Here is a 9,447-nt window from a genome sequence, read left to right on the forward strand (position 1 = left end):
CCTTTTATACACAAACTCCCACACAACCATTCACAAACCCATTCATAGACCAATACCAGCACCTACACACCCACTCACTGATTCATAGATCTGCACACATATCCACTTGCTCACCAATACAGCCACTCATACACCCACTCAGTCACTAATACAGCCATTGACATATACACTTATACACCAATACTGCTTTTATGGTTTTCTGTTTTGTAAAACTGAATAAAGAAATGTATATATACACCCATACAGCCACTCACACACTGAGTCAGTTACCCATAGGACTTCTCACACACCTAGTCACTCACCCATACAGTCAATCACACAGCCACTTACTCAGCCATACAGATACACACATACACACACTCACTTACTCATACTGATACTAACACATACTCACTCACCTATACAATCACTGATACAAGCAGACACTAACCCATACAGCCACTCTCACATTCTCTCACTCACCCATACAGTCACTCATCTTCCCCATTGCTTACCTTTACTGCCTTTCACATACCCAGTTACTCACCCATATACCACTGAAACATCTACTTACTCACCCACACATCCTTACACACACTCACTCACCCATACAGCCCCTCACACATGAACTCACTAACCAAAAAAAAGCCTCTCTTCCACAGCACTCACTCATCCATACAGGCAGTCACACACCCCCTCACCCACCCACACAGACACTCAATGAACCATACAGGTACTCAGATAACCAATCACTCACCAATACTGCTACTCATGCTCAGAGACTGGGATGAAGAAAATCAGATTGTACCCCCTGAACAGGGGGTGTTGAAATCGGGTCATTCTATGGTTGACCACTGCTTTGCTCTCTGGTCCACTGCACAGAAGTCGATTGAGCAGAGGGGAAGTTTGTTCTGCTGCTTCGTGGACTTCCGCGCAGCGTTTGATCTAGTGGACTGGTAGCTGCTTTGGGAGACTTTAATGGGATATGGTATCCCACAGGATTTGTTAGGACTGATACAAATTGTCAATGCCAACAACTGGGCCCAGATAATTTTGGATACAGTAGGAAGCCTTTCCCAAAAAATTGAGATCGGAAATGGGCTGTGGCAGGGGTGGATATTGGCCTCTCTGCTGTTCTCCCTTTTACCAGCAGATTTGCCGTCAATTTTAGGTAATGTAAATGGGGCAAGCCCGAAACAAGATGAAAAGTGTATGGCATGCCTGTTACTTGCGGATGACCTAGTAATTATGGACCTAACTGAAATTGGCCTGCAAAGGAAGCTAAGTAGGTTCTATGATTACTGTCGCTTGAAAAAACTTGTTGTTAACATTGGCAAGACAAAGCTACTAGGATTTGGCAGGAAAAAAATTAGGTTTACTTGGTTTCAGGCTGCTGAGAAGCTGGAAAAGTTTGTAGAATATAGGTATCTGGAAATGTGTTTTGAAAGAAGACTGAAATGGCATACACACCTTGATGCACTAAAGCTGAGATCATCAGCATCGGTCAGCAGATTGAAAAAAAATAATTCGGCTTATGGCGCGATGTCCGATAGACCGGTTTTAAAAGCTTACTCAGCTATGGTACCCCCTCAGTTTTTGAATGGTCCTGAATTACTTTACCTGAGTGGCAAATATGGTTGGGATGCTGAGGAGGGTAAAACTTTGAAAAATGTATTCTCATTACCTAAGCCAGCAATGGTTCAGGCAGTGAGACTTGAATTGGGAATTACCTCATGGGGCATTTTAGCTTGTATGGCCTTACTTTGTTTCTGGAAGCGTCTAGGATCAGGGGAGGTTTTTAAAATATCACAATGGTGCAAAAACGAAATTGAGAAGAGTGAATTAAATTGGGCAAAAGACATAAGAGCAACTATCACAAAGGCATGTTGTCTGATGAAGGTTAAATTGTGCCCCAACACTTACCTGATGAAAATTGACAAGAGGCAACTTAGGGTGCAGGGGAAAGAAATTTTGAGGGCATAGAATCAAGACTATCTCTTGAATAAAATGTCAGTACATTTTATGGCTACAGCGGGGAAAACGAACAATGCTTCCCATATATCGATAGGTTACCTGACTGGAATGTACGAAGATAAATATTAAGAATAAGAATTGGGGTGAACCCCTGTTACGTAAATAATGGGGTGAAAGGCTCTGTAATAAACATTAAAGGAAAATGCACCTGCACTTTGGGAACCTCATTAGAAATTTTACATATATTAATGTACTGTCAGAAGCTTTTAGATATTCGAATGCAGTTTTTATGACCTATTTTTAAGACGTATGATATAAAAGATAAGGCCCAGGCAGTAACCCTTGTAAAATATTTGAGCCATTTAGATATAGCCGTTGCTATTGGGAAATTCATGCAAACTGTTAAATTATGTTTTAATGGTTTTAGAAATGAAATGTAATACTATCTGATGCATTTGGTTATGGGCGAAGCTGAAAGAGAAGCTGAGAGTATACTATGATTTTTTATGTTTTTTAATGATCTGAGATTTAAAATGTATTTTTAAGGTATTTGTGAAAATGTTTGAGGATATTTTGTCCAAATAAATGTGAATAAAACTTGAACTTGATACACATGTACCCACTCACACACCCATACACACACTTAGACACCAACTGACAGACTGATACAGACATACATACAATAACTCACCCATACATTTACTTAGACACCTAATCACTCACTTATACAGTCAGCCACATACCACTGATTCTCCAATACACCTTGGTATATATAGTTAACATTAATAAACTTTTTAAAACACCAGGGGGCATATTACCAACCAATAGAGATAATTTTTGTCTCTAACTTGTTTAGAGACAAAAATTATCGACGCAAATCGGCGATTTGTATCGCAGATAAACCTTGCTATTATCAAGGTTTATCGCAAATGCGATAAAAAACGGCCGCAATGCATGAATATCGCTGAAAAGTCAGCGATATTCATGCATTATCGAGCAAATGCTCTTAGCCATGTTATCCACCTCCCATTGGATAACATGGCTAAGAACTGCTCAGGGCAGGTGTTAGCTTTTGGAGATATTCGCGCTTAGCGCGAATATCTCCAAAAGTTGGTAATAGGAGATAGCGATGTTAGCGACTGTTTCCAGTCGCTAACATCTTGGCACGCCCACTTTGCATGTCATTAGTGATAAATATCACTGACATGCAAAGCGGGGCCCAAGATGATCGCTATCTCCTATTAGCTGTCGCTAACTGGTGTTAGCGACAGCTTGGTAATAGGGAGATAATTTTATCTCCGCTTTCTTGGCTTTTAAAGCCAAAAAAGCGGAGATAAACCCCCTTGATAATATGCCCCCAGATTATGTCATCATTCATGTCAAATGTCATAAGTGACCATGTCATGAGTGATGTAATATGTGAGGTCAGAAGCAATGCATTGCAGGGGGCTCAAGTTAGAGTTAACTCAGCTAACTATAACTTCCGAATTACACTGGTTTTGTATGAGTGAAACCTGAGCCTACAATAACGTCCCTCTAACCTTTGTTTTTTCAACAAAAATGAATATATATATATATTCACTGAAAAAACACTGGTTTCAGGGACGTTATAGTAAATTGGACATTTTACTTGTACAAAACCAGACAAATTGGTCCATTATTGTTAGTTGACTAACTATAACTCGCGCGCCCGCAATGCACTGCTGATTGCGTACCTTAAGCAAAGCACCTCGATGGGTGCACGCACCCTTCTAGCGCGCATTTTAGAGGTCGCGTTGGAGTTGCGACTTCGGCGTAATTTCAAAAGTATGAAATATCGTTAACCCGTTGACCGAGGCCGTAATTCTGCCGCGGTGCAGGTGATTTATGACTGGGCGTGGTCAGGACGGCCCCCGACCATCCTCCGCACACACTCACGTGACGTCGGACGGCCGGGGGCCGTCTAACGCATGGAAAGGGTTAAAGAAATTATCAATAAAAGTTTTTGTGAAAATGTTTACCTAATTTAATTTAGAAAACTATTTATAAACAATTTTTTTCTTTGTACTATTAACTATACAAAATTTCACAACTGCGGGACTTATGCGCGTACTGTGTGCAACCCCTCGCTGCACGTATTTCCGGGGTCATGCTGGAATTGCGCCAGGGTCACAACTTCGGTGTATTTTCAAAGTGTGAAATATCATTATAGAAAATTAGAATATCATATTGGAATAAACACTTTCACTAATAGCCTTTTTCAAATATTGTATAAACATTTAATTATAGTTTATATTTATGTATACAATATTTCACGGGTGCCCGACGCATAAGCCCTACGCGACTTCATATCAGCAGAAAAAGAAAGATCTTATTGGTTTAAATCATTTTCATTCTGTAAGAGGAAGGATTCCTCCTATTATTTGGTTATATTGGCGACAAGACCTGCTGCTTGTTGGTGTATACTTTTTTACCCATGTTGAGTGATTTTGAATTTTCTATCTATAGTATGGCATCCTGTCATGCAGCCATCGATCCTCTAGATGTGGAGGAGGACGAGATTGTGGTACCTGTGAAGAAGAGGAAGGAGAGCGTTGTGTGGGCCTTTTTTACGGTACCAGAGGGCGAGAAGAAAGTCAACGCCAGCGAGGTAACCTGCACGATCTGTAAATGGATTTTATCAAGAGGCACAGAGAAAAAATACTCATGCAGGACCACCGGCATGAAGAAGCACCTTGAGACTCTCCACCCTGTTCACTTGGCTGGAGAAGAGAGGAGGAGACAACTCAACAAAGTGGCAGAGCAAAACCTAAATGCCCCTTCTACCTTGTCTCAGCAAGTTCCTCCAGCATGAGGCCCCATATCGTTCCTGAACTCTTTGAAGTGGCTATAGTCTGCAAAAAGTGTGACACCAAACTGTGCATTGCAGAGCAGTACATTGACGTTGTGACGAGTTGTATCAAAGCACATAAATGTTAACTTTTTTATAATGTTCTTTTCTTTTTGTTAAACAGCTCCTTTGCTGTTTTCAATTTTCTTTTGTTTAAATAAAATCGAAAACTCACAAAAAAGAAAAAAAGGTTAAGAAAATACATTAAAATAAATTGTTAAACAAAAATGGTTCTAACAGAACAACATCTATTGGTTAAAAAAAGAAAAATTACCTGAGTGATTCCATGAGAGCAAGGATATTGTGTGGGTGTTTGGAGAAGTGCAAGGGTACTGCATGGTGATTTTATGAATGTTTGGGTAATGGCGGAGTGATTCAATGAGTGTATGGGTACAGACTGGGTGAATGGAGGAGTGCATGAATAGTGCATGGGGTGATTGGAGTACTGTATGAGTAGTGTCTGTGTTACTGCATGAGTGGATGACTTGTGCATGGGTGATTTGAGGAGTGCTTGAGTAGTGTGTGGGTTACTGCATGAGTGGATAAGTTGTGCTTGGCTGATTGTAGAAGTGCATTGGTAATGCTTGGATGATTTTGTAAGTGGATGAATACTGCTTGGGTGATTTTGTAAGTGCGTGGGTAATGGCTGTGAGATTGCATGAGTGCATAAGTAATGTATGGGTGATTGCAAGAGTGCATGGGTAATGCTTGAGTGTTTGCATGAGGTTATGGGTAATGTCTGGATGATTGCATTAGTGCATGGGAAATGCCTCAGTGATGGATAGTACCCGGGTGATTGGAAGAATGCAAGGTTAGTGCTCGGGTTATTGCATGAGTGCATAGGTTGTACCTGAGTGATTGCATGAGTGCAGGGGTAGTGCCTGGGTGATTAGAGGAGTGCAAGGCAAGTGTGTGGGTGATTGTATAAGTGTATGAGTAGTGGCTGGGGGATAGAAGGAGTCCATGGGTATGCCACGATGATTGTATTAGTACAGGGGTAATGTCTGGGAGATTGGTAGAGTGATTGGGTACTGCCTGAGTTTTTGAAGGACTGCATGGGTATTTACTGGGTGATTGCATGAGTGCAGGGGCAATGCCTGGATAATTGTGTAAGTGTATGGCTACTGCTTGAGTGATAGTTGGAGTGCATGGATAGTGCCTGGATAATTTGAAGACTGCAAGAGTAGTGCCTTGGTTTTTACATGAGCGCAGGGGTAATTATAGGGTGATTACATGAGTGCATGAGTATTGCCTGGGTGATTGGAGCACTTCAAGGGTAGTGCCTGGTTTATTCCATGAATACATGGATAGTGCCTGCGTGATTGGAGGAATGCATTGGTAATGCCTAGGTGATTTTGTAAATGCATGGGTATTGCTTGTGTGATTTTGTAACTGCACGGGTAATGGCTTTGAGATTGCATGAGTATAGAGGTAATCTATGGGTGATTGCAAGAGTGTATGGGAAATATCTGAGTGTTGCATGAGTTTATGGTTAATGTCTGAATGATTGCATTAGTGTATTGGTAGTACCTAGTTGATTGTAAGATTGCAAGGGTTGTGCGTAGTAATTTTATACGCGCTTGGGTGTTGGTTGAGTGATTGGATAAGTGCATAGGTACTATCTGGGTGATTGGAGGAGTGCATGTGTAATGCACGGGTGATTGGAGCAGTGCATGGATACTGCCTCAGTTATTGCATGAGTGGATGAATAGTGTCTAGGTAATTGCAGGAGTGCATCGGTAGTGCCTGGGTAACTGGAGGAGTGCATGGGTAGTGCCTGGCTGATTTTGTAACTGCATGGGTTATTATGTAGGTGCATGGGTAATGCCTGGATGATTGCATGAGTCTATGGGTAATGCGTGGATTATTGCATTAGTGCATGGGTAGTGCCAAGGTGATTGAATGAATGCAGGGGTAGTGCCTGTGTGATTGGAGGAGTGTAACAATATTGCATGGTGATTTTATAACTGCGTGAATAGTGACTGGTTGATTGGAGGAGTGCATGTCTACTGGCTGGGTAATTGAAGGAGTAAATGAGTACTGTCTGGGTGATTAGAGGAGTGAATAGGTAGTAGGCAGGTGATGGGTAGTGTCTGTGTTACTGCATGAGTGGATGCATAGTGTCTAGGTGATTGCAAGATTACATGGGTAGTACCTGGATGATTTTATAACTGCATAGGTATTACTTGGGTGATTTTGTAAGTGCATGGGTAATGCCTGGGTAATGGCATGAGTATATTTGTAATGCCTGGATGATTGCATGAATGCATGGTTAGTAAATTGTTGATTACATAAGTTCAAAGGTACTGCTTGAGTGTAAAGATACTGTATGGTGATTTTATAAGTGCATGAGAAGCGACTGGGTGATTGTTGTAGTGCATGGAGAGTGCTCGAGTAATCGAAGGAGTGAATAAGTAGTGTGTACATGAAAATAGTAGTGCATGGGTAGTATGTGGGTTATTCCATGAGTGGACGAGTACTGGCTGAATGATTGCTGAAGTGCATCAGTACAGTCTGGGTGATTTTATTAGTGGATAGGTATTGTTTGAATGATTCTGTAAGTGTATAGGTAATGCCTCGGTGATTGTATGAGTGCATGGTTACTGCTTGGATGATCCCATCAGTGCAAAACTAATGTGTAGATGATTGAAGGAGTGCATAGGTAATACTTGGGTGATTGCAAAACTGTAAAACTAATGTCTAGATGATTGCAGGAGTGCATAGGTACTGCCAGACTGTATAAAGGTGTAGTAATGCCTTGGTGATTTTATAAGTACATAAGTTCTGCTTCAGTGATTGAAAGATTGCATAAGTACTGCTGAAGTGATTTAAAAAATAAGATGATTGAGTTTGAGAAAAGGAATAACTGCAATAAAAGTGATTGTAAACATTAATTGCTATTATTAGGCTTCTTTCGTTATTCAATCGTACCTTCTGTATTGAAGTAGATATCAAAATCATTGAAAATATTTTACAGTTGTTTCATTGTAAAGTACATTTATAATATTTGTAAACTTTAGTTTTACTTTCTGTGAAAGAGAAACAATATACTGTTAATGCAAAAAATATTATAGGTTTAAGAACACAAAATAATTTTAGAATTACATAACATATTCAGGGTCTCTTTTATGCTGTTTTCAGATTCTATTGAATTTCACCATAAAGAGTGATTTCAATGTTGATCATCATAAAGTAGCGGGCAAAAAATACAATCAATAAGATTGTAAAAAAACAAATCTATGTTCAAAATATTTACAACAAACTCAACTATCTCTTTATATTTACAAAAATAAACACTCACATTTACATTGCATATCATACAAAGATCAAATATATGAACTACTTTTTTCAAACACAATTTTCTAAATGCACTATCAAAGAACAGAAACGATAATTGACACACTAATTGTTGACATCGTCCCAATAGGCCGAATGATGTTTCCGAAATCATTTGCATTGAAAATATCCAAAATAAACTCATTAATTTATTTTACATCTTCCCGATATGCTGAATTATGTTTTCAAAACTTTCCAAAATGCCAATACTGATAGAAATTTCAAACAATTAAATGACTGGTGCAGGGCTATCCAAACCAAGCAGCCGTACGCTTGTTAATAGCCTTTATTTTCAATATTCAAAAATTTCTTTCATGAGAAACATATACAGGGGATATATACATACATGTAATACAAAAACCAATTAATAAATACGTTTTACATACCACTTTAACCATCACTACTCATACTATTCTAAACGCACAGTCACATTCATTCCGTCTGCATACAAACAATCACCAACCTCACTACATACCACAAAGTTCTTATGGGCCAAAATGACTTATTCAGCTTAATAAAAGGCCCTACCACCGCCCAAACAAAGCACTAGTAAGTTCTAATTAAATTCAACGGTGCACAGAATTTCATCAAAACAATGTATCATATGATGATTCCTCAAAGAGAATTTCTAAATTCCTAAAGATCTACAATTATCTTTAGAGTGCACGAAAACCTTGATCACAACATGAATACAATTGTTTGGTAGTGGAAAAAAGGTCTACGCATTTCAAACCCCACTTGGTACAGGGGTTCTCATCAGGACCAAGAGATACTGTGGAGACAAAAACAAAAAGACAACAATTGTGATGACCTTGCTCTTACTCTAATTGCCGAAAGCTCACCATCAGTCGCCACTGGCTACCACTTACCAGTTTAAAGGAAAAGCCGCAGCCGTGGACTACCCTCGTATTTAACCCCACTGTGTGATTCTAAGAATGAAAAAGACAGACAGAACACGTCCTGAGGTCAAACTAATTAGAGGAGCATATGTCGAAATAGCCCATTGTTGACACATGCACGTAATTCATACAGAAATTCCCAGTGGAGGATTTTTCATGCCACCTGTTCAAAACATCTCTCCATGTGCCAATATGCAGGCACCTATATGAATAACGATGTGTAATAATAAATGTCCCGTTCCCTTTAAGTTGTGCTTTTATACTAAAACAATGCTTTAAAGTCGATCCATAGCGTACGTTCTAATTTACGGTGCTATTGCACAAAGTTGGAATTTCTTCCTTAGACCCCTGCTGCATAAACTGCATTGGTTGCCCATAGAACAACGTGTG

General features: G+C 39.7%; 1 long non-coding RNA gene across 1 annotated transcript in view; it reads left to right on the plus strand.

Moving 5' to 3' along the window:
* Window positions 1-4,878, plus strand: part of LOC144771099 (uncharacterized) — a 169,993-nt gene extending 165,115 nt beyond the window's left edge. The window contains exon 5 of the long non-coding RNA XR_013599106.1: window positions 4,441-4,878. This is a non-coding gene — a long non-coding RNA (uncharacterized LOC144771099). The remainder of the gene's footprint in view (window positions 1-4,440) is intronic.
* The last annotated feature ends 4,569 nt before the right edge of the window (window positions 4,879-9,447 follow it).

This window comes from Lissotriton helveticus, chromosome 1_1, assembly GCF_964261635.1.
Source record: "Lissotriton helveticus chromosome 1_1, aLisHel1.1, whole genome shotgun sequence".
In the NCBI taxonomy this organism is placed as follows: Eukaryota; Metazoa; Chordata; class Amphibia; order Caudata; family Salamandridae; genus Lissotriton; species Lissotriton helveticus.